This window comes from Pelobates fuscus, chromosome 7 (genome assembly GCF_036172605.1).
Source record: "Pelobates fuscus isolate aPelFus1 chromosome 7, aPelFus1.pri, whole genome shotgun sequence".
NCBI classification, from domain to species: Eukaryota; Metazoa; Chordata; class Amphibia; order Anura; family Pelobatidae; genus Pelobates; species Pelobates fuscus.
The window spans coordinates 45490279-45514034 of NC_086323.1; the positions used below are offsets into that span (position 1 = coordinate 45490279).

General features: G+C 42.7%; 1 protein-coding gene across 1 annotated transcript in view; it reads right to left on the reverse strand.

Moving 5' to 3' along the window:
* LOC134569123 (E3 ubiquitin-protein ligase RNF170-like) overlaps nucleotides 1-18501 on the reverse strand; it is a 37712-nt gene extending 19211 nt beyond the window's left edge. Inside the window, exon 1 of the mRNA XM_063428028.1 lies at nucleotides 18444-18501. The gene's annotated coding sequence lies outside the window, so the exon portion shown is untranslated. The remainder of the gene's footprint in view (nucleotides 1-18443) is intronic.
* Between the last annotated feature and the right edge of the window lie 5255 nt (nucleotides 18502-23756).

A 23756-nucleotide genomic window follows, 5' to 3' on the forward strand; every position in this document is an offset into this window, starting at 1 on the left:
GAAACGTTGCGTTGCATTCTGTCATAATAAATCTGCCTGCGGCTTGAAGTTGGAGTGCCTGTGAGTTTTTTCTTCTTGGATTATACCAAGAACATGGCACATGACTTTTTACTAACGTGAGTATAGAAAGTAACTACTGGGCGTCCCAGACAAAGCCACAGCATTGCAAAACGGGTGCATCTGGTAAGCAGACTGCCTTCCATTAAAAAGAAACGTTACACATAAAATTATATCGTTTAATGTTCTTACCAAATAAATAAATAGTCATATTTGCATGTTATATGTTTTCACATTTATATGCTCTCTCATTTTGAGGTCAAAGTATAGTAAAATAAAACTGCATTATGTCCCAGCTATTTGTAAGAGATGTTAGTCTTTTGAAATTGACCATTTCTGAATCCAACACAATTAAAATTGTAGCATTTACTCACGTGGTAGGTATAAAACGCATTTACCTCCACAGCACATTTATGCAAAAGCAGCACCATAATTCCACGGCACCTCTTTAGAAATTCCGTACTACCAGCCCTGTGATTGCAATTCCTTACTTTCATACAGCCGTACCCGAGCCTCACTGCGCCCATACATACCAAGGGGTGTACAAATAACGCAGTACATTCTATGGTTGTCAAAAGACAATACCATTTTGTTTTGTTTATTTGAAGTTCAAAGCATCGCAAATATTTAATCATCTATTGAGTTGTCCAAAACTTTGAGAAAAAAGTGACAGTTCCACTTTAAACTGGCTTTTTATCAAGACTTTTAGAGGTCTCTCTCTGCACGTCCATTATGTGACCCAGTTAATTTGTTGGAGATAAGAGACCTGCAAGCCAGGCATGCTAAGTGCATGCTCGGACCGGAGTCGATGCCAGACTCTGTTTTCAGCCAACACAGGAAAGCTAAATGTGGCTTTGCTATCAGAACCCCAGCCTGTATCTCTAGCCAGATACACAGCATTTATTATAAAGCTGTGGAACTACAAATGGCAAGGGGACAATGAATTTCCTATTGGCTAATAAAATCTATTAATCTGCTAGATTTTGTAACCACTATTGGCAATGATACGCAGATTGCGTATTCATCTAAATATTGCATGACATGTAATTTGTGTTGTGTCCACTCCAAACACACACACACACACATATATATATATATATATATATATATATATAAAATAGAAAAAATACCGGCACTCTAGGTCTTCCAAATGGTAGTGTTTAATTGCAGATCATCCAAGGTCAACGTTTCAGCCCTGGTTCAGGGCTTTCATCAGGACACAAAAAAGCATTAGTGAACATGACAAGCTTATATAGGACTGTATAACCTATGAGCACTTACCCAATCAGCTGTGGGGAATCAGCCACGATATCCGGCGTCTATCCGCGCCTGACTGCGCATGTGTAAAGCTCCAGGGATGCCCTGTCCGTCACCATTCCGCTGAATCCCCCACGTGACGCGGCTACGTCACGTTACCCCAGCAACCACATAAACATTGCGGCTGTGTGTAATCGTGCTTACGTGCGCCGTCGGGAGAGATCCTCCTCTCGTCCGCGGGTGATTGGACCAGCGAGGTGACGGCAGAGTCACTTCCACGCCCCTTCTCATCCAAACGAAAGATTTTTTTGGATAATGAACAGTGGGCATATGCTCATACAGGGAACTATCTATGTATAATAGCGACAAGGAGATAAAATCCTTGTGTATACTTTAATGTGATCTGCTCAATTTAGAGCAGTAATATTGTAGTATATTATCTACATTGTACCAGTGAAAACAGTGATCAACTATGTGCAAAAAAACGTGTATAATATAAAAGTGATATGTACATATTTATAGTGGTAACCTAAACTAAATGTGACCCTATCCAGGGAAGGAAAAAAGGCATCATTGTCTCATTTTAAAAGAGAAGAGTGTATTGAGTGGGAACATCTATAGGGCCTCTCTATGGGGCATGTCTATGTGTATGAACACTCTAAGAAGTGTCAACAAACAGTAAGTGTGAAGTGATAATCCCCTGTTGTAAATAATCTTATGGGTGACATTAAGAATAGAATTGTGGTGGAATCTCGGTAAAAATAAATTTAGTAGGCCGAGATTACCACGTGGCATGTGTACGTGCATATGCTGACGTATCGATCAGTTGGTTGCACGAGGCAAGATACGATCAGTAGTGTACGGAGCATGTGCAAGAATACAGGATGTAGTATTCCCCCTCCTCCATTGTGCTGGACAAGCCATGCGGTCAAGCAGGAAGTTAATTCTTATTTGTATTGATTGGTCAAGAGAATGTGCGGGTGGAGCTTAATATGGGAGGAGTTATGTGCCTATATAAGGAGCCTGCACTATTGTCCGGGGCTCAGAACTTGCTGTATTTTGGTGACATTAGTCCCTCTGAGTCCCGATCGGTGATCCAATAAAGGATCTCTTCCTTCCTGAAGAAACCTGTGTCCATCTCTCTGTGCTTCGCTTCCGTCAGTTTCTCCGGTATCATTTGGTGCATTGGCCGGGAAGCTCATCGTTCAACGGTAGCTGAGAGGCAGAGGCGTGAGACGGTCTATCTTTGCCCACGTTCTCTACGGCTGCACCCCTGAACTTCTGCGTGGACCTCCCTTCGTCTCGGCGCCACTGGTCTGTTGTCCAGGAGATCATCGGCCTCTACGTAAGAAGTGCTGGGGTGTCCCCGTCGATGAGTGTGAACTCAGGTTCAGGAACGAGGAGGTAAGACAACTGCTGTTTTAGACGGCAGACCCACTAGGGGTATACCGATTGTGCGGTAGGCCCAAAGGGGTTTAAATCTGTGTATCTGCCCCCTCTGTCGGAGGGAAGGAGCGAAGGCGCACCGCTCGATCGAACGCTCTTTAGTCAGACCGTTTGATTTTGTTAGTCAGGCGGGGCTCTGGTGTAAATAGCCCTAGCCGGACACCGGTGTCTTGTCTAGACTAGCGTTCTAGGGTGTATATTTTGTTCGCTAGGTCGGAGGGACCGGGAGACTAAGCGGCGTCTGTGTAAATTCGGTTCGCTAGCTCTCAACCTATCTGGGCTAAGTGGGAAGGCGTGTAAATTTGGAACCCACTAGACTTTTGATAGTTATCGACTAAGAGGCGTCTGTGTAAATTCGGTCCTCTAGCTCGCTATATGTGGTGCTTGGGCAGTGTGGCTAACCAAAACGTATGTAGATTGTTTTTAGGTAGTCCATCAAGGTACTGGCCAATAGTTTAGTTGGGATTGTAAATGTGTTAAAGATTGTTTAGTAAAGTGTATATCTTGTTAGATAGCGCGAGCTCAGCCGTCTAGCGAGAGTGTTAATAGTGTGTTGCTGTATCATAGTGCACGGTACCATAACCCTGTATATTTACTGACACTGTATATAAGTACTAATCATTGTCGTCTAATGCATGTTTAACACCATAACCACTAATAATTGTATTGTGACCTTAAATTGTGCTTTGACTTATGCTAACCGTACTGTAACCGCTATTTGTAAAAGACGATGTTACTGGGGTGTGTTATAGACGGGTAATTCATATATAGAGAATTATAGCGTGGGTGACTGTATAGTTTTGCCAAAGGGCATAATATTAGTTACTTAGTGACTGGTGTAACAGCTGTGTGTGTACGGGAATTCCCTGTATGTTTTGTTGTATGAGTTTGACCTAGTAACTGTGCCACATGGCGCTGTTGCCAGGGAAACGAGTGTGACTGTTGGAGGTGTGTTTGTTGTGTTTCTTTGAATTAGACGCTCCGTTGCTAAGTATGGCAGCGCCGGAATTTAAAGATTGTTGATCCCTTAGAATGTATGCTAAATAACTTTAAAAAGGGATATAATGTGTGTGATTTTGGGGACTACCTTATGTAGTAGAGAATGACCAGTTTGTGTTACTAGATGGTTATCAAAACTGGTCTGTCCATCCCCAATGGAATCTGACCCATCTGACCATCCCTCAACTAAATTCTTTAGCAAAAACTGGTGCAGCTGGTATGTCCCCCTGTGCTCTAATTGTCTCTGGCTCTCAGATGCCTGTCCCCTCCTTTTTCTGTGCCTACCTACCCCCCCAACTGGTTCTTTGTATTCAGTTTTATTATTAGCAGTCAAAATTGTGAGGAGAATTCTTAATAACAGTAACTGAATCCACTGAAATCAGATAATTCTCAGCAATTACAAAATACCATAACCACTGATAATACCATAACCACTGAAAACACCATAACCACTGAAAATACCATAACCACTGAAAATACCATAACCACTGATAATACCATAACCACTGATACCATAATCACTGAAAACACCATAACCACTGATAATACCATAACCACTGATAATACCATAACCACTGAAAACACCATAACTACTGAAAACACCATAACCACTGATAATACCATAACCACTGATACCATAACCACTGAAAACACCATAACCACTGATAATACCATAATCACTGAAAACACCATAACCACTGACATAACACTATAATTACTGAGCCTTGTGTGCCTTTAGTAACAGTAAATTAGTTTTGAAATACAACTGGATGAAATGGTCAATGGTATAGGACGCTGGAATACACTTTTACCATTTTTGGTTACTGGTCAGGCTCCTCCTAGCCCTGTCCGAAACATTTTGTTAACCAAGTTACTGACCAGTAAAATTAATTTATCCATTTCCACCTACCTCACCACTCCCCGACCGGAACCTATGACTAAACAACCCTATCTAAGTCCCACCCTAACCTGACAAATGACCGGTGCCCTCCAACTTTGACATTTACAAATGCCACTGCAGCTTACCTCTGGTCCACCACACATTGATATTAATGGTCAATTACAGTTGGCAGACCCTGTATTTGTTTATGTCCCGTTCACCATGACTGATCTGTTTAATTGGAAGACCCATAATTCCTTTACGAAAGCAGACGAGTAACCTAATGCTTTCTATGAGAGATTGCTGGAGTCATATAGATTATATACTCCTTTTAATCCAGAGGCCCCTGAGAACTCTCGAATGAACAACTCAGCATTTGTCAGCCAGACCCAAGGTGATATCAAAAGAAAATTGCTAAAGTTAAAGGGATTTGTAGGAATGTCCATATCACAGTTCAGGTGTATATGAACAGGGAGATTGAAACAAAGCAGGAGGAAGAACGTAAAATGAGGATGAAGACAGATATGCTAGCTGTAGCTATCATAAGTGTAGAGAGACAGGGAAGGGAGGTGAATAGGGGAGTTGAGAATAGCCTGAGTAAGGGAGGAAGTAGGAATCACTGTGCGTATTGTAGAGAGGAAGGATATTGGAAAAGTGACTGCCCACAGAGGGAATATAAAGCAAGTTATAGATAAGACAAGAGAGAAGGTTACGAGATGGTTACAGAGGTGGCCATAGAGAAAGTCTTGGAGGGAATGACAGTAGTATACTATTCCCCTACCTAGAGATTAAGGGATAGAGAAGATAGAGATTTTGTCAGTCTGGCTGACACTGTCATGGAAGACTATTGATACCGACTGGGCTCCATCCCCCTTTAGCCAAGTGCAGCCTATGGTCGATGTATCAATAGAGGGAAAGAGGAGCTTTTTCATGATTGACACTGGTGCTGAGTACTCTGTGGTAACTAACCTAGTTGCTCCTCCTTCAGGAAGACTATAATTATGATAGGAGCTACTGGGAAAAGCGCTGCTAGACCAATTCTCAGAAGTCATACTTGTATTCTAGGAGGCCATTTGGTTAAGCACCAGTTCCTATATATGCTGGAGTGTCCAGTTCAGCTTCTAGGACGAGATCTATTATTAAAGCTTCAAGCCCAGATAACTTTTAAACCCAACGGATCAACGTCTCTGAAGTTTAATAGATCACCAGGCATAATATCAGTATCGGTGCAAAGGGAAGAAGAATGGCACTTCTACTCTATAATAACAAATACAGACCCTAAGAGTGATGAATCCTTATTTGACATTTCAAGAATATGGACAGAGAATAATCCTCCAGGACTTGCTCGCAATATTCCACCAATACACATTGAATCAAAGCTTGGAGCATATCCTGTTAGCCTTAGTTAGTACCATATATTATAGAGGGCTAAGGAAAATATACAAACCTATGTGGATAAGTGTGCAAAGTATGACATCCTAAAATTCTGTACCTCCCCTTGGAACACTCCATTATTACCTGTTCAGAAGCCGGGATCAGATGAGTATCATCCTGTACAAGATCTAAACGCAGTTAATAATGCAGTAGTCAATATACACCCAGTGGTACCCATCCCCTATAATCTGCTTGCTTTAATACCAGGTGGGGCAACCTACTATACCTTCCTAGACCTCAAAGATGCTTTCTTTTGTTTCTGGGGTACTGCTGAAAAATTATGTATGGGCATCCACCTTCCATACTTGGTAACTTAACGGGGGATTTGAGTCAGTTGGGAGAAGGAATTACCCGGCAGCAGGTTGTAGAGTTGGGTAAAACTATGGAGGAGGTACAGAAATGGGTACAAGATAGATTACCTGTGAATATTTATCCACCTGTTCATTCTTGCCATCTAGGGGATCAAGTGTGGATAAAAAAATGGAACACTGTTCCATTAGGTTCCAAGTGGAGAGGTCCCTATGTTGTTCTTTTATCTACCCCAACAGTTGTAAAGGTTGTAGAAGTGACTCCGTGGATTCATCACTCTAGGGTAAAAAAAAAAAACAGCGGCAGATTCCTGACAAGCTACCATAGATCCAGAGAATCCTTGCAAGATCCAGTTGAAGCGTGTGACCGAGTTGGATTAAAAGTGTTTTTTTTTTGCGAAGATAATATTGTTAAAAGGGAACATCAACAAAGATCTACAAGTGAGTGTTTTTGACGGCCATAATAATGCCTGTCCGCTCACCAACGTGTTATTAAAAGCCAGGAAAGTCTCGAAGGGACCCCTGTGAAGACGAGCAGAACTCCATTCCCTGCAGCCCTTACATCCTGGAAGCTGAGGTGCCATCGCACGGACGAAGACTGAGGATGAATACGTCGAAAGAAGTGCTTTTGATAATGTATATTTTTGTGTCTTTTTATATTCAGGAAGGTAGAAGTACCGACACTCCTAGCTGTGAGGTTTGCATTAAGACTACTAAGACAGGTAATCATATTTCCCAGACCCTAATTTGGCATTCACAATATGAGTGTAAAGGTGATGTGTCTAGGTGTATATATCTAGGTATAGAATATAGTGTATGCCATTTAGGAGTAGGAGAACCTAGGTGCTTCAATCCGGAGTATCAACCCCGTACAATTTGGTTGACCCTCAGGAATGGAGATCCTCAGGGGACCCTAATAAATAAAACTGAGTTAGAAACCGTACATTCTTCGGGTGTTCTGCTATTTGATGCATGTAAAGCAATATCAAGTGGTAGAAAGCCGTGGAATGTATGTGGGGATCTTAAGTGGGAGAGAACGTATGGGTCTAATGATAAATATATTTGTCCCAGTAGTAAAAACAAGTATGTAAGTCCGAGATGCCCAGATAGGGAATATAACTTTTGCCCATATTGGTCTTGTGTGGGGTGGGCAACTTGGGGACCGACAGTAGATAAGGATATGATTGTTACTAAGTTGCCTACAAAGCCATATTGTAAGTCTAGGGAATGTAACCCAGTCCATATACTCATAAATAATCCTGAACGATTCATAGATAGGTTCTGTAACTTATTTGGGTTCCAAATATACGGGACGGGTTTAGATCCTGGGACAGTATTGTTTATAGGGATAGAGACTGATACGGTATCCTCCCAAACTCATCAAGTATATCATTCCTTTTATGAAGAGATGAGTATAGATAATAAGATCCCCCATAATGCTAAAAACCTGTTCATCGATTTAGCTGAAAGTATTGCCGGTAGTCTTAATGTTACCAACTGCTATGTGTGTGGAGGTACTAACATGGGAGACCAATGGCCTTGGGAAGCAAAGGAGGTAATGTCCGGTTCTGAGGCAGTTGACCAACTAATATCTACACAAGCCGATTATCATATGAGTGTTCGAGGTAAATCTGAGTGGAGATTAAAGACCTCCATCATAGGTTATGTTTGCATAGCAAGGAAAGGAATAATGTATAATACTTCTGTAGGAGAATTAACTTGTCTAGGGCAAAAAGCTTATGATGATGATACAAAGAATACAACTTGGTGGTCGGCTTCAAATGTCTCAGAACCATCTAACCCGTTTGCTAGATACGCCAATTTAAAGGATGTGTGGTTTGATTTATCCATCACATCTACCTGGAGAGCCCCAGCAAATTTGTACTGGATCTGTGGTAAGAAAGCCTATTCGGAGTTGCCACAGGACTGGGAAGGGGCATGTGTGTTGGTTATGCTCAAACCATCCTTCTTCTTGTTACCGATTGAAACAGGTGAGACTTTAGGTGTTAAAGTGTATGATGTGAATCATAGGAAGAAAAGGGGACCCATAGAGATAGGCGCCTGGGAAGATGATGAATGGCCTCCCCAGCGTATCATAGATTATTATGGGCCAGCCACGTGGGCAGAAGATGGTACCTTTGGTTATAGAACCCCTATTTATATGCTCAACCGTATTATAAGATTATAGGCGGTGGTTGAGATTATTACTAACGAAACATCACAAGCGCTCAATCTTCTAGCGAAGCATAATACCAGGATGAGGACAGCAGTCTACCAAAATAGATTAGCCTTGGATTACCTTTTGGCAGTAGAGGGAGGTGTATGTGGGAAGTTTAACCTGAGCAATTGCTGTCTTCAAATAGATGACGAAGGGCAAGCAATAGCTGAGCTTACTAGCCATATGGTTAAACTAGCGCATGTGCCTACTCAGGTATGGAAAGGGTATAATCCAAGCAGTTGGTTTGGTAGCTGGTATGAGTGGTTTGGAGGGCTTAAGGCAGTGGTAGGTGGAGTCCTACTGATTTTAATGTTGTGTCTACTCCTGCCGTGTCTTATACCTTTAGTAGTTAGGTCTGTGCAAAGCCTGATAGAAAATATAGCAGAGAGGAAGGCTGCTGCACAGATAATGGCAATTTATAAGTGTAAGGCTCTAGATCAGGGAGAACCAATGCAGGAAGATGAGTGTTGAAGATTCACATCATAAGTTAAGTCTGGTCTGGTTCAAGGTAACTTGCGGTGTATGCAAACTAAGGTTAAGTGATGCCTCAAGTAATTGTGAAATATCAAGAGGCATCAAAGGGGGGAATGTGGTGGAATCTCGGTAAAAATAAATTTAGTAGGCCGAGATTACCACGTGGCATGTGTACGTGCATATGCTGACGTATCGATCAGTTGGTTGCACGAGGCAAGATACGATCAGTAGTGTACGGAGCATGTGCAAGAATACAGGATGTAGTATTCCCCCTCCTCCATTGTGCTGGACAAGCCATGCGGTCAAGCAGGAAGTTAATTCTTATTTGTATTGATTGGTCAAGAGAATGTGCGGGTGGAGCTTAATATGGGAGGAGTTATGTGCCTATATAAGGAGCCTGCACTATTGTCCGGGGCTCAGAACTTGCTGTATTTTGGTGACATTAGTCCCTCTGAGTCCCGATCGGTGATCCAATAAAGAATCTCTTCCTTCCTGAAGAAACCTGTGTCCATCTCTCTGTGCTTCGCTTCCGTCAGTTTCTCCGGTATCAGAATAATATGCAATAATAGATAAAAAGCTATATACAAAAGGCTATATACAAAGGAACCGGCAGTCGTCAACTATTCGGGCTATCCCCTCTATCAGCTGTGGGGGTGCTCAAAGGTTATATCTAGTACATATTTGCAATATGAAAAATGTATATATAAAAAACATATAGTAAATTTATAAAAAAATTTAATAAAAAGTTTTTTTCTCTTTTCTCGGGGGAAAAAAATTAATACACCCATTTAGGGGTTTAATAGTTAAGGGATAGACCCAATTCCTGGTGTACGTTTATAGAAAGGGGATGAATGAGCATTTCTCATTTAGCCCCTTCGGGGACAAGGTATCCAGTTCCAATGTCCAGTATATTTCACGCTGCAATAGGATCTTTCCTCTGTCACCTCCTCTAGCCATTTCAGGGATGTGATCGATGGCCAAACATCTTAGAGTAGCAAGTTGGTGAGCTTTCTCTAAAAAATGTCTGGCCACCCAAGTCAGGGGCTCTCTGTGCTCTCTATGGTTTATCAGATTTTGTGTTATTAGACAACTTTCATCTTACTTCAAAGTACTTTTGTTACAATTTTGAGACACATACAAGACATGTATTCACAAGCAGCGTTAGGGACAGTTTGTGCAAAAACAAAGTGGTAAACCGCGCCACAAGATAATAGAAGATAATTCAAACAAAATTGTACATACATACAAGTAGTCCCAGTATTGAGGTAGTAAATATAAACCTTAAAAGGATAAAAATAGAAACAATAGTGCAATATGCCAATGTATAAAAATACAATAGTGCAATAATATAAAGAACCAGTAGAAGGACCAACTCACACTTTTCAGAGCTGCTAAGAGCTCTGCTGAGTAGCGCCTGGACGGTATGATCCCCGTCTAAGGATATGGTGGTGGTATCTGGTATCCAAGGCTCCACAGATGTGTATAAAATAGAAGCACAAAGAAAATCCAATAGTGTATTATGTATATATATTGGGATAGAAAACAAGGGGTAAATACCCTACTTACAATTTCCAGAGCACTAAACTTGCTCTGGTGGTGAGTGCTTGTGGTGGTATAATCCCCACCAAGGGATATAGGCAGGATCCAAGGTGCACAGGAATAAGAGGTAGATCAAAAGCTGGAAACAAACTGCAACTTTATTGTAAAATAAAATAAAAAACCTTTGAATATAAAATTTCCAGTAAAAATGCAAGGTCCAAAATTCAAAGTCCAGACTTCTTGATCCACTTAACGCGTTTCGCCCAAATAGGGGCTTCTTCAGAAGTGTAGATAATGGGGAATGACAGTTCCGTCCTTCTATAGGGCATCTGTTTTCTAATCCCAGTGTGTGCACTCTTCCTGCTTCCGGCCGGTCGCATGTGCCAACCGGAAGTGACGTCACTCGATCTGCAGGGGCTGATGGGATGTGTAGTCCTAATGTTGTTAATAATTCCGGTAGTCGCGTGTATCGCCTGGAAATAACGTCACGCGACTAGCGGTGCATTGTGGGGGGAGTAGTTTTAACACTACCCTTTACAGCATCCTCAAAGGAGAAATAAAGAACAATTATATATACATAATGACTGTGAAGAGCTGTCCAATCTTAGTGTATTCACATGACAGTCTATATATTAAGATTATAAGTTAAACATAGTAATATGTTAGGGACAGTTTAGCTACTTAGACCATTTAGATCAAGTTCAAAGAGATGCCCTAGAAGGCACAGCAGAGAACAGGGTCATTTTGTTTGATACACATCTTCCTTTCTCCCTGACCTATTAGGTCCCCTTTGTAAAAACACTGTGTGTCAGAGGTGGCTTTTTAATTAGGCGATTTAGGTGGCCGCCTAAAGCCTCGTGCAGTCAGGGGCCTCGCGGCCGCCTAAATCGGCTGAGGGCAGACTGACATGTCGGGTTCTCGGTCTATGACCGAGGACCCGACACAGGAGGGGGCCCGGCGGCTTGCCCTTTATGCCGCCGGGTGCGAGGCCCCTCCTGTCAGTCCGCCCGGGGAGAGAGCCTGCCTCAGTCTGCAGCTCCACCGGGTGAGAGCTGCAGACTGAGGTGTCTCGCGCTCTCCAGCCAATCAGAGCGTTGCAGCGGGTTACCACGGCAATGCTCTGACTGAAGATCGCAAGACATTCCCCATGTGGTCTGCAGCTCTGCAGCGGGCAGAGCTGCAGACCGGAAAATCCACCGGACCACCAGGGACATTGGGAGCCCACTGGACCACCAGGGAGTCTGCCACCACTGGACCAGCAGGGAATCCTGGAACAATAAAAAAAAAAGCTAAATTTTAACCCCCCCTTACCATGTCACCTCCCTCTCACCCTGTCACCCCCTTACATCCTGTCACCCCCTCACATCCTGTCACCCCATCACATCCTGCCACCCCCACACATCCTGCCACCCCCACACATCCTGTCACCCCTACACATCCTGTCTCTTACTCTGTCACCCCCTAACACTATGTAACCCCCTCTCACCCTGTCACCCCCTCACACTACGTCACCCCCTCACACTACGTCACCCCCTCACACTACGTCACCCCCTCACACTACGTCACCCCCTCACACTACGTCACCCCCCTCAGACTATGTCACACTCCCTCTCACTGTCACCCCATCAAACGGTCACCCCATCAAACGGTCACCCCATCAAACGGTCACCCCATCAAACGGTCACCCCCTCTTTTTCTTTCACCCCCCATCTCACACTGTCATCCCCCTGTCACCCTCCTATCACCACACCCTGTCACCATATCACACCCTCTTACTTTGTCACCACCTCTTACTCTGTCACCCTCCTCTCACCTCTTCGCCTCCTCTTACTCTGTCACCCCTCTCACCTTGTCACCCCTCCTTACTCTGTCACCTCACCCTGTCACCCCTTCACATTATGTCACCCCCTCTTACTCTGTCACCCCCTCTCACACTATGCCACCCCCTCTCACACTATGCCACCCCCTCTCACTCTATGCCACCCCCTCTCACTCTATCACCCCACTCTCACTCTGTCACCTCCATTACACTATGTCACCCTCCCTCTCACACTAGGTCTCTCCCCTCTCACACTAGGCCACCCCCCCTTTCACTCTGTCACCCCCCCCTTCACTCTGTCACCCTCCCACTCTCACTCTGTCACCCTCCCACTCTCACTCTGTCACCCTCCCACTCTCACTCTGTCACTCTCCCTCTCACACACTGTCACCACTCTCCGCACACACTGTCACCACTCTCCGCACACACTGTCACCACTCTCCGCACACACTGTCACCACTCTCCGCACACACTGACACCACTCTCCGCACACACTGACACCACTCTCCGCACACACTGACACCACTCTCCGCACACACTGACACCACTCTCCGCACACACTGACACCACTCTCCGCACACACTGACACCACTCTCCGCACACACTGACACCACTCTCCACACACACTGACACCACTCTCCACACACACTGACACCACTCTCCACACACACTGACACCACTCTCCACACACACTGACACCACTCTCCACACACACTGACACCACTCTCCACACACACTGACACTACTCTCCACACACACTGGCACCCCCTCCATGCACATTGTCACCCCTCCATACACACGGTCACTCCCTCCAAACACACAGGCACCATTCTGCGCACTCAGTGCAAAATGCCACAGGCAGTACACAAACATACACATGCTCAGAGAAACATACATACAGACACACACTCTCAGGCACACTCAGGTAGACAATGCAACTATGTATACAGAGACTAGCTCTCTATATCCAGTGCTGCAAGCTCAGCCTTCAATATATCTACAGCTTCTTATACACACAAGTCAACTGCTATTTATTTTTTTCAATAATGGTGTTAGAGTGGGCCTTGTTTATGAGTTCTGCCTAAGGCCTCGCCAAGTCTAGAGCCGCCACTGCTGTGTGTTACAGCACTGGCTAGGGAGCATGCAACAATTGTGTTCTTTTTGTATCCTGCAGCTCCACTAGTATCAACAACTTTTTTCCATAGGTCTTTCATTCACCTCACCTAGCACATGGCATAAACATTGATTTGCTCCACCTAGATTGGGTTTTTTAAAATTTATTTTTACTAAACACACTATACAGACGTTTTTAGAACCTAACAATTCCTACCAGTACGGACACCTCTGTACCAAACTATGGGAGCCTAATTTATTTATTTCCATTAAATTGAAGTTTATTTTTTTTACTACCCCATACCTATTATATCATCTGTTTATTCATCCTGAACACATTATCTAGATGATTCGTGGTGAACACCTTATTTTTCAGCCCTTTATGGTTCTTCTCTTGTCTTTAGTCAATATTTAGGTGAACATAGCATTGCGCTGGTCCTGACCAAGACTCGCCTCCGCTGGATCTGTAGTAACTGGAACTCAGGAACAAGATGCTAAAATGTGAATAGCTCTCTTTCCCAGTAATTGGATGTCACACAGTTCAACTGGTTTTATTCAGAACAAACTCGCCTTTTATGCACAGACCCCCAGCATGGGGTCTCCATTCACAGCAACACAACCTCCTCCCAGACGTCCCTGTGTCTAAGACATAATTGAGCCAAAACTTAGTAACTCAATTATCTCTCAGTTACAGGGAACTACATAAAAAAAATACATAAAACAACCCTAAAAACAGTCATAATCCACAGGAACACCGCAAATCTTATTTCCCTGAATAGCCCGAATCTGAGCGCTCAAGTTGTCCAAATAGCGGTCAGATCTATTCGGTAGAATGGAATTGCTATTCAGGTAAAGTTCTGACCGGCTGGCCACCAGGTGATCGTCCAAAACAGTTCCAGAGAAAAGGGGGCAACGGACGGTTAAATTTTGGGAGTTTCTGTGCGAACACCAACGAATGCTCTCCCTGGCTTTTATGGAGCAAATGCTCCCCCCAGTTGGTAGTTCCTGTGACGGAGCTCCAGTACTCTGACAGGGTACCTCCAAGTCTGCTTCCTCGTAACTATCAGGGACCCTGAAGCACTTCAGACCCAGTCGCCAAGGCTTGACTGGGATCACGGAGGGCCTTTTCCACCCTGTACCAAACACCAGACGACACTTGGTGAAGGTAAAACAACAACTAACAAGCCTCATTTACATACATCAGGGTGCATAGAGTACTATAGTGCAAGTAATGGTGGGGTCAGACAATAGCAAGGGCTGATAGGATATTGAGGAGGGACAGGGCAGCTAGTTTAAACTGGTCTGGCAGTGTCCCTGGGTTAACGCCCTGCTGGTGAAACAATTGGACAAGAAAAAGGGGGAGAGAGAGAGGCACAGACAAGCAATACCGTCAAGATACCCTGAACCAATAATGGGCACATTGTGACCAAAACACAAAAGGAATCTGGGGACCGACACATAGTGTCTGTCTTCCATCCTCAGTGATGGTGACTACCATCACAGTTGCTATCTCCCGAAGTCGTTCGCCTAGCTGGTCGGGAAGTGGGACAGGCACAATCTTTGCCTGGGTTTGCGGGATCACGTAGGAAAAAAAAAATTCCAAGTGTTTGACAACCAAGTACCGCTGCCTGTGTTCGAGAGACAAAATGGCCGCCATTCACTGGAGCACGTGCTTTTGGTTATACAAATGCCTCCCAGGGAAATCACTCAAGTGAATTTCTTGTTTGTGGTTAACAGCCAGGGGTAGTCGGTGTTCGGGGAGGTATAAAAAGGGGGTACGGACAACCGAACAAAAAGGGAATGAGTTTGCTACAGTGACAACTCACAAAAAGCTGGACAATATATTTTCTACTGGTATATAAGTTTTGGCTTATTATTCTATTTTTAACAATGACAATAAATGTTAAGTTTTAAAGTGTACCAGTGATTTAGTTATTATATATGTTTTTTTATATCAGTGACATATTTTTCACTTCCACTTTTTTGGCTTAAAGTGACTCTCCAGTGAAGGAAAACAAGCCGTTTTCCTGGCACTGCAGGTCCCCTCTTCCTCCCAACCCCCCATCCCAGGTTGCTGAAGGGGTTAAAACCCCTTCAGTGACTTACCTGTATCCAGCGCTGGTGTCCCTCCGCCTACATCAGCAGACGGGGGAGACCGATTGCGCACGCACGCGCATTAGACCTCCCCATAGGAAAGCATTGAATAATGCTTTCAATGCTTTCCTATGGGGATTTCGGCGACGCTGGAGGTCCTCACATAGAGTGAGGATGTCCAGTGTCGTTAGAACACACTTTTTGGGTTCTATGAACACGGAAGTGTCCTCTGGTGGTTGTCTAGTAGACAGCCACTAGAGGAGGACTTAACCCTGCAAGGTAAATATTGCAGTTTATGAAAACTGCAATAATTACACTTGCAGGGTTAAGGGTAGTGGGAGTTGGCACCCAGACTACTGCAATGGGCAGAAGTGGTCTGGGTGCCTGGAGTGTCCCTTTAATTAGTACTCTATTTTTATGTTGCCAATGCATTTTTAAAAGTATCAGTAAGAGAGTTATATTTCTGAATTTCCAGTCTGCCCGGTTCTCACTATCCCTATGCTGCATACTCCAGTTTTTTCTAGTGCTTTCGTTTTAGTTAAAGGGACACTATAGTCACCAGAACAACTATAGCTTATTGTATTTGTTCTGGTGAGCATAATCATTACCTTCAGGTTTTCTTTGCAGTGAACACTGTCTATTCAGAGAAAATGTAGTGTTCACATTACAGCCTAAGGATACGTCCACTGCTTATATAGCTGCTAGAGGTGCTTCCTGGGTCAGTGCTGCACAGTGTGACTGCCATTCAGTATCTCCACCCTCTGCATCCACGGAGACACTGAACTTTCCTCATAGAGATACATTGATTAATGAGGAGATGCTGATTGACCAGGACTGTGTTTGACTTGTTCTCCCTCTATTCACCCGATCTGCCTCCTTTGCAGTCTCAGTCAATCCTATGGAAAAGCATTGTGATTGGCTCAGAACAACACTTCTAATTATGTCAGCCAAGCAGGCAGATCAGTGGCAGAGCCAGTAGCTGAAGCTTTGAACAAAGGTAAGATTTTACTATATTTAGAGGTCAAGGGGGTTCAGGAGGTCTAGAGGGTGGTTTTAACACTATAGGGTAAGGAATACAGATTTCCTGCCCATAGAGTGTTCCTGACCCTAAAGTGTTCCTTTAAAATTAAGGGTTATCCCCCATTGGAAGTGTTTAAGGGAATCTAGCTATTTTTTTCTGATTTTTTTTGTTTAGCTTTGGAACCTAATTGAGGGGTCTGATACAATGCTTAGAAACCCCAAATATTAGAATGAAAATCTCATACTCTTACCTGGTTATAATCCCAAATGCCATTAAATGACAGCAGTAAGGGTGAACAATTCAATCAACAGTATACAATGAAAAAATAAAAAGATGTGCACATAATTCTGTCATTCAATTCAATATGTCCATTTATTGGAGCTTCTAAATAGGCATCATGTCCTATTATAAACTCAGGACTAACTTGAACGGTATACCACAGTCCTACATTTTGAAGTTAACAGTCATACACCATATAAAAAAATCTTTATAAGAGGGAGATTAAAGGAATTGTAATGCTTTGTGACTATTAAATCCTACATTTTATAGGGATAACATTAAAAGCAATGCATCTTGTAAAAGTCCTGTAAGCCTAACCCTTTTAATCTGCATTACAGCTTCCACTTAACACAAATGTAAAAGTACTGTCAGTTAAGCAGTCAGTGAGTAGACAAAACCTGCTCACTGCAGGCTACAAGTTGGGATGTCCACACAACCCCGTTGGAAGTGGGGGTCCCTGAAGCTCTGGAGGGTTGTTAGTACTGCTTAACACATGCACAAAGTAACATCTATAAACATTACGTTGGTAGGAATGTGATTTGCCTATGAAATAAGCAGACATTTCATGCAAGGTACATGAAATAGGCCATTCATCAAAAGCTGAATCAAAACATTTGACACCAATTTGCTACCTTAAAAGTACAGAACTGAACAGCCCATACTGAAAGCAGAAAGAATCATTAATTAGGCAGTCAGGGAGAATAAAGTATACAAAGCCCGCTTACTGTAGGCAACAACCTGGGATCCCCTGGACCTCCTATATCTTCGATCTGATGAGCTGCTGTTAGCGATTCATTAGGAACTGTATATCCCATAATGCTCTGCTAGGCTTCAGCTGCCTGAGCATCATGAGAAATTTAGTCTACAAACATGTGCAGTGATACCCTGTTTATTAGGAGGTAATGTGGAATATGCGGAATGGTTAGGGTAGGCACCTGCAATACCTAACTGATCCAACTTTGGCATGCATGATATTGTGACAGAAGAGGCTGATTTGGAGCATGCCAGTGATGTAATCAATGGAATGGTGAAACATGGTAGTTAATAACCTCCATCAGTTATTAGAGGAGTCTTGGGGACCTGTGCTATATATATATATTTTTTTTATTGTGCCCACTGGCTGCCTTATTTAGCCTATTTAAAAGAGAAATTTACGTTTAGCAATACATCACACAGTGTGCTTTTTAGACCACAATTGGTGACATATTTCTTTCTTTCTTCTTGGACAGTCACTTTAATACATATAATTACATAGTGTGTCATTTAGTTTAGTAAGAATAGATAAAGTGTGCAGTATAGGATATGTGAAACAAATCAAAAGCTCTAAAACACCTAGGATGGAATCCCCAAAAACCATGACCAAAAAGTTATTAATTATACATCCGTAAGATGGAGCTGTAGAGATCGATAAATGCTTATATCTATAACAAGAACACAGAAAAAACAAATTTAGCGCAATATTGTCTGTACATAAATTATGCAATAATGTATATAATATCACTCACAAGAGCAGAGACAGAATAATGTGGCTCGCATGTGTAGCGCAGAGAGACCATTACCAGGAATTACCCATCCTTCTTCTCTTTGATTCTTTGTGGGTTGATGTAGATGGTGGCGAATAGTCAGGACTCTATCCCAGAGATCATTGATACCTGGTTCCTTTTGATGCAAGTGATGGAAAGTAGTCTGGGCTCTGTCCAAGAGATTTAAAATCAATAAAAATATAATTACAATAGGTCTGTGATAAAAGTCGAACGGAATGTCCAGTGAAATAAAAAAAAGGTCTTTGGCATGTGCCCAAATATATCCAAACGCGTTTCGCCCTATAAACAGGGATTCCTCAGTCGGTATTTATAGGGCAAAACACATTCTCCCTTTTGTTATATTTTTCTTTTTAGACATAGGCAGGTAGGTTTACAGGTACTTTTACTAGTTTGAAATACCACTCAAAATTACACTTAGGTCTCTACAGGCAACGTAAGAAAAAAAAAAAAAGAAAAAGATTATTTTTATCTGTTTTGAGACATTGAGTATTTCATATTTATTTTAGCACTGGAAATTAAGTAAGAATTACAAAATATTGCAATACATGACTTCTTTCTAAAAAGTTTAAATTATAATAATTAAATCTCTCTTTTTGCAATAACCAACCTTTGTTGGTGGAAAAGCGGTCCAATTAAGGGTTCTCATAGAGGGGATACTGGGAGAGAAATTTTATAAAAAACAATACAAAAAAAATCCCCAAAACTATTCTGAGAGTATAGAGAAGTTGGAGGACTCAACTCAACGAAGAAGAAAGGGAGGGGTAAAAAACATTTACAGGTCTGCAAAGGAGAATCTCAATATGTTCGTTGCCAGGGTACAGTGCGTACTGTTGGATGTATTTTTTTGCACAGAATTGTCATTTGGCAGCCCTGAATAGCGTTCCAGGCTGCCAAAGTCACGTGTGCCGGGGTTGTAACTAGCAACCACAAAAGTGAAGACTACTCTATATGTGCATCATTCCAAGCATATAAGCAGCACATACACATTCCAACCACCATGACTTCAAATCACTGAAGTGGTCATGGTGGTTGGAGTAACCCTATAAGCACTGGTCATGGTTTGCTTAGCAACCAAAATATACAATTACCAGGAGTGATTAAGCAAAGGTTACAATTTCATTATATATAGGTGCATTAGATAAAGCATGGGATAATGTTTAACTCCATGTGGGAATCCCTACATGATTGAGTAAGTTAAATATTCACTATTTAACTTGGCTTCACACAACTTGTTCTGCAACCTCTGCAAATACTTTGTAAGATAAGATTTTTGGATTTGGATAAGATTTTCAATTATTTAATATTCTTTTAAAGTTATTTAACATTCTGAAAAATACTTTTATAGTTTTGTACATGATATATATTTTTAAAAGTGTAATATTTTGGAAAAAAATAATTTTAAAACTTTACCCAAAAATACTATATTGAGGCCTGTGTTAGGATTAAAACATTGATGAATATGTGAATTGTTAAAGGGTCCGTCTAAGCCAGGGGTGCCCAATACTTTGATTGCGATCTACCAGTCGATCGCAAAGGCGATGCTGGTAGATCGCAGTTGGCTCTTTACTCTCAAATGGGACGGGCAGCACTACATGATCCTGGAGGAGCGTGAAGGCACACGGAGGTGCGCCACGCTGATGTCGACGTGCTCACCCTTCCTCCAGTGATCACTGGCAGCAGAAGGAATCCTGGGTGTGGGCGGCGCCAAAGCATGAAGGCCGAAGCCAGCAGCAGGGAGCAGCAAGCAGACCTTCATTTGTAAGCGGAGTGTCTGCTTGCTGATATCTATATTTTTTTATGGATACTACTGCAAGGGGGCTTTAGTAAAGGGCTGACAAGGGGTTAAGTAGAGGGAGGACATAAGATTTGTAAAGGGGGCAAGGGGTTTAATAAAGGGGTGACAAAGGGTTAAGTAAAGACAGGACATAAGTTTAGTAAAGCAGGGCAGGGGTATTGTAGAGGGAGTCAGGAGTTTAGTAAAGGGGTGACGAGTTTAGTAAAGCTGTGACAGGGTTTTTGTAGAGGTGATACCGGAGAAACTGACGGAAGCCAAGCACAGAGAGATGGACACAGGTTTCTTCAAGAAGGAAGAGATTCTTTATTCGGTTCACCGATCGGGACTCAGAGGGACTAATGTCACCAAAATACAACAAGTTCTGAGCTCCGGACAATAGTGCAGGCTCCTTATATAGGCACATAACTCCTCCCATATTAAGCTCCACCCGCACATTCTCTTAACCAATCAAAACAAATAAGAATTAACTTCCTGCTTGACCGCATGGCTTGTCCAGCACAATGGAGGAGGGGAATACTACATCCGGTATTCTTGCACATGCTCAGTACACTACTGATCGTGTCTTTACCACGTGCAACCAACCGACCGATACGTCCGTATATGCACATACGCATGCCACGTGGTAATCTCGGCCTACTAAATTTATTTTTACTGAGATTCCACCACATTCCCCCCTTTGATGCCTCTGATATTTCACAATTACTTGAGGCATCACTTAACCTTGGTTTGCATATACCTCAGGTTACCATGAATCAGACCAGACTTTTCTATGATGTGAATCCCTCAACACTCCTCTTCCTGCATTGGTTCTCCCTGATCTAGAGCCTCATATTTATATATGGCCATTATCTGTGCTGCAGCCTTCCTCTCTGCTATATTTTCTATCAGGCTTTGCACAGACCTAACTACTAAAGGAATAAGACATGGCAGGAGTAGACACAACATTAAAATCAGTATGACTCCGCCTACCAATGCCTTAAGCCCTCCAAACTGCTCATACCAGTTACCAAACCAACTACTTGGATTATACCCTTTCCATACCTGAGTAGGCACATGCGCTAGTTTAACCATATGGCTAGTAAGCTCAGCTATTGCTTGCCCTTCGTCATCTATTTGAAGACAGCAATTGCTCAGTTTAAACTTCCCACATACACCTCCCTCTACTGCCAATAGGTAATCCAAGGCTAATCTATTTTGGTACACTGCTGTCCTCATCCTGGTATTATGCTTCGCTAGAAGATTGAGCGCTTATGAGGTTTCATTAGTAATTATCTCAACCACCGCCTGTAACCTTATAATGCGGTTGAGCATATAAATTGGGGTTCTATATCCAAAAGTACCATCCTCTGCCCAAGTGGCTGGCCCATAATAGTCTATAATACGCTGGGGAGGCCATTCATCATCTTCCCAGGCGCCTATCTCTATGGGTCCTCTTTTCTTTCTATGATTCACATCATACACGTTAACTCCCAAAGTCTCACCTGTTTCAATAGGTAACAAGAAGAAGGATGGTTTGAGCATACCTAACACACATGCCCCTTCCCAGTCCTGTGGCAACTCCGAATAGGCCTTCTTACCACAGATCCAGTACAAATTTGCTGGGGCTTTCCAACTAGATGTGATGGATAAGTCAAACCATACGTCCTTTAAATTGGCATATCTTGCAAACGGGTTAGATGGTTCTGAGACATTTGAAGCCGACCACCAAGTTGTATTCTTTGTATCATCATCATAAGCTTTTTGCCCTAGACAAGTTAATTCTCCTACAGAAGTATTAAACATCATTCCTTTCCTTGCTATGCACACATAACCTATGATGGAGGTTTTCAATCTCCACTCAGATTTACCTCTAACACTCATCTGATAATCGGCTTGTGAAGATATTAATTGTTCAACTGCCTCAGAACCGGACATTACCTCCTTTGCTTCCCAAGGCCATTGGTCTCCCATGTTAGTACCTCCACACACATAGCAGTTGGTTACATTAAGACTACCAGCAATACTCTCAGCTAAATCTATGAACAGGTTTTTAGCATTATGGGGAATCTTATTATCTACACTCATCTCTTCATAAAAAGAATGGAATACCTGATGAGTTTGGGAGGTTACAGTATCGGTCTCTATCCCTATAAACAATATTGTCCCAGGGTCTAAACCCGTCCCATATTTTTGAAACCCAAATAAGTTACCATATCTATCTAAGAATTGGTCAGGATTATTTATAAGAATATGGACTGGATTGCATTCCATAGACTTACAGTATGGATTGGTAGGCAACTTAGTAACAATCATATCCTTGTCTGCTGTCTGTCCCCAAGTTGCCCACCCCACACAAGACCAATATGGGCAAAAATTATATTCTCTATTTGGGCATCTTGGACTCACATACTTATTTTTACTACTGGGACAAATATATTTATCATTAGACCCATACGTTCTCTCCCATCTAAGATCCCCACATACATTCCACGGCTTTCTACCACTTGATATCGCTTTACATGCATCAAATAGCAGAACACCCGAAGAATGTACGGATTCTAACACTGTTTTATTTATTAGGGTCCCCTGAGGATCTCCATTCCTGAGGGTCAACCAAATTGTACGGGGTTGATACTCTGGATTGAAGCACTTAGGTTCTCCTACTCCTAAATGGCATACACTATACTCTATATTTAAGTATCTACACCTAGACACATCACCTTTACACTCATATTGCGAATGCCAAATTAGGGTCTGGGAAATATGATTACCTGTTCTTGTAGTCTTAATGCAAACCTCACAGCTAGGAGTGTCGGTACCTCTACCTTCCTGAATATAAAAAGACATATAAATAAACATCATCATAAGCACATCTTTCGTCGGCTGCATCCTCAAACTTCGTCCGTGCGATGGCACCTCAGCTTCCAGGATGTAAGGGCTGCAGGGAATGGAGTTCTGCTCGTCTTCACAGGGGTCCCTTTGAGACTTTCCTGGCTTTTAAATTAGACGTTGGTGAGAGGACTTGCTTTATTATGGCCGTCTAAACACTCACTTACCAATCTCTGAAACAATAAAATTTGTAATCCACAAGTTTCCTCGTCACTCCAACTGAGTCGTGCGCTTTAACCGGATCTTGCAGGGATTCTCTGGATCTGGTGTAGCTTGCCAAGAATCTACCGCTGCTGGTTTAACCCTGGAGTGATGAATCCACGGAGTCACTTCGGACACTTTTATCGCTGTAGGGGTAGACAAAAGAACAACATAAGGACCTCTCCACTTGGGCCCTAACGGTACATTATTCCACTCTTTAATCCACACTTGGTCTCCTGGGTGGTAACTATGAACAGGGGGATAAATATTCACAGGTAATCTATCTTGTACCCATTTCTGTACCTCCTCCATAGTCTTACCCAACTCTACAACCTGCTGCCGGGTAATTCCTTCTCCCAACTGACTCAAATCCCCCCTTAAGTTACCAAGTACGGGAGGTGGACGCCCAT